We start from the raw sequence: 3,398 nt of genomic DNA on the forward strand, positions 1-3,398 counted from the left end.
CCAGCCAATAAAGCTAATGATGCCAATATGGAAGAACTTGAACATCTTCAGTCTGAAATTGATAAAAAATGCCATCAAGGGCATTTTTAATTGGTGGCAATTGGAATGCAATAGTTGAAAACAAAGGGAATGGAACTATAGTTGGAATATATGGCACTGGTGATAGAAACAAAGTTGGGAATTCCATAATAGAATATTGTAAGACCAATGACTGCTTCATCACAAATACCTGTTTTCAATAACACTGGATGCTCCATAAGGTAAGCACAGAAATAAAATCGACTACATCTGTGAGAAGAGATATTAAAGAAACAATATCAGCTGCTAGAGTGAGCCCAAGGGCTGACTGTGGATCAGATCATCAATTGATCTTATTTCAGTACAGCTTGAGATTGAAGAAAATGGAAACAAGTCCATGAGGGCCAAAATACGACCTTGAGTAAAGCCATTTGAATTGCAATAACAGCTCAGAATAGCTTTGACATATTGAACACTAGTGACAGAAGACATGATGTTGTGGGATGATAATTAGATCATCATAGGAAGAAATCCAAAGGTCATTAAAAGACAGGAAAGAAAGAAAAAAATCAAAGTAGATATCAGAAGAGTCTCTGAAATTTGTTCTTAATCAAGACTCTCACTACCATCTACACAATGCTGACTCAAAGTGACTGACCCCCTATGGGTTTCAGAGACTGTAAGTGTTCTGGGAGTAGAAAGGCCAATCTTTCTGTTGTGGAGTTACTGGTGGTTCTGAACCGCCCACCATGTGGATCACAGCCCAATGTCTAGACTAACTAAGGAAAATGGAAGAAATATCAAATCACAGAACTGAACAGAAAATTTCAAAGAGCAGCTCAAAAAAACAATGTATTATAAAATGGAATATGCAAAGACCTAGAGCTGGAAACTCGACCAAGGAAGCATATACTCAGCATATATTAAATTGAAGAAAAAACATTCAAGCCTTGCATTACAACATTGAAAGATTCTATGGACAAAACACTACATAACACAGGAAATATCCAAATAAGATGGAAAGCATACACAGAACCACTGTACTTAATGCAACTCGTTGGCATTCAACCATTTCAAGAGGTTGCATGTGATCGAGAGCCAATGGTCCTGAAGAAAGGAGTCCATGCTGCACTTACGGCAATAGGTCAAAACAAGACTCCAAAGACCCGTCATTTACTCAGCTTTATGTCTATGTACTCAACAATGCTGCTGTGACGATTGTGGCAGAGTTGCATATGCAATGTTATTTACTGTCGTGGATGCTTGTGTTTTCTGTGTTTCAGCACCTCTGTGACTCATATTGATCATTGATGAACTATGTGTATATGTTGTTATATCTATCTATGTTTATACTACTTTTAAAGGTTACAATAAGTAGCTAGAGAGCACTCCTGGAGTGGTGGTTATGAGTTGGGTTGCAATTTGCAAGGTCCACAGTTCAAAACCACCAGTTAGTCCTCAGGATAAAGATGGTACTTTCTTTGAATAGTTAAAGTCTCAGAAACCCACAGGGACAGTTTAACCCTTTACTATAGGCTCGCTGTCAGTCAGTATTGGTTTGATGGCAGCGAGTTGGTTTGCTACATGTATCCACACATTTTAGCCAGTTTTGAATGCCATGTCATATTCTGGGAGATGTCATATTCATCCGAGAAAGCCAAGATAAATGATATGAAATATGTGAGAATGAGGTGTCAAAAATGTAAGTCAAAATGGCTCTTAAAAATGTTATTATTTTTCAAATGTATATAATTATTGTCATGATTGTGAATATATGTGTAGGTAGTAAACTCTCATGTACCAAACCTCAATTGTCTTATTACATAAGTGTAGCCAGATATTTTTAAAACCTAATCATAATATTTTAACTATTATCATTTTTAAATATTTAGTAAAAACCACATAGTTAACAGAACCTGACAGGCAAACAAGGAAGTAGCAACTTTCTAAAAATAGTAGACATGTACACTTGAGAGCATTTTCAAAACACGATTATTTATTAATACATAATAGTATCTTATATTTTATTTTTCCTCTAATATTTCTTATAATTATTGTACATTTAAGAATTCTTTCAAACTATATCACTATCCTTGTTAAATTATGTTTTTGCTGATATTCATATTATATTCTGTCTTTTTTCAATCAACTCGATCTGTAAGTTACTTTGTCAGACACTCAGAAATTATATATTTTATCTTAGTGTGTTTTAATAACATAAACTATAGCTTTCAGATGTTTTTTATAAAAAATACTAAGCTTAATCTATAAATAGCATTATCTATATCTTCATGTTGTTCTCTTTGAAAGATTTTTAAGCTTAGAAATCTTTGCTTTTGTTTGCTTCCCTCCCATCTTGTCTTCTTTTTCCCTGTAATCCTTTCAAGTAAATCATGTAACTATTCTTTTCATTCGATAATCCTATAAGCACATTATCTTCAGAGGACTTTATTGTCCTTTAGAATTTTGCAAATTTGTTCATTTTCATCATTTACAAAGAGAGAACCACTGAGAGAAGTTAGAAGGCTTGCCTTATCTTTATATTTTATTAAGGTGAACTAAATATAATACTACTGCATGTATGGCTAGCAGTTCAGTTGTCAGAGGAAGAAAGGGTTAAGGGGTACTGTGTTAGGGTTCTCTAGAGAGACAAAACCAGATTGTTAATAATTTTATGTATATTTATACAGATAGATAGTTATATAACATAAGAAATAAGCATTTAATTAAATTATAAGGCAGTACAAATGGCTCAGTGCAACTCACTCCAGGGAGACAGTTGTGAGACACTGGCAGTCCTTCATGTCTTGAGGACCACTAGGTAGTCCTCTGTAGAGTAATTCAGGCTATCGGGGCACAGGCAGCAAACAGCAAGACAGGTCACCAACAGTCAGCCAGATGACAGGGTCCGACAGTCCCCAGCTCAAGAGATGTAAATTTCAATAATGTAGCAAAGCAGGTCTTGAAGGAACCTCAAATTACAGTGACACAGTCCATGGGTTAGGTGTCCCAGAGGTAGTGTAACTTGAAAATTGAGGCACAGAAAAAGCAAGGCAGCCGCACTGGTCCGATGATCAAAGAGCAAGAGCCAAGAAAGGAGAGGCTGGCCGAGTCATTTATCTCTCCCCCTTCAGTTAATCCCACATGTGTTTATCGGGCAAGTTGGCACAATAAACTAATTACCTCAATCCACCCCTTGCCAACTTGGCACCTGTACACAATTCTTTAGCCATATATAATTATATAATTTCCAGACATTAATAAAATCACATTTATACTTATCACCAATCATCTATCATACATATAAATGAAAACACATTGAGTCCAATTGTATCTGATATCAGACATGAACAAAGGAAAGATATGCAATAAGCACACAA

Source organism: Echinops telfairi, unplaced genomic scaffold (assembly GCF_000313985.2).
Source record: "Echinops telfairi isolate 266 unplaced genomic scaffold, ASM31398v2 ScPeMD7_7420;HRSCAF=8458, whole genome shotgun sequence".
NCBI lineage: Eukaryota > Metazoa > Chordata > Mammalia > Afrosoricida > Tenrecidae > Echinops > Echinops telfairi.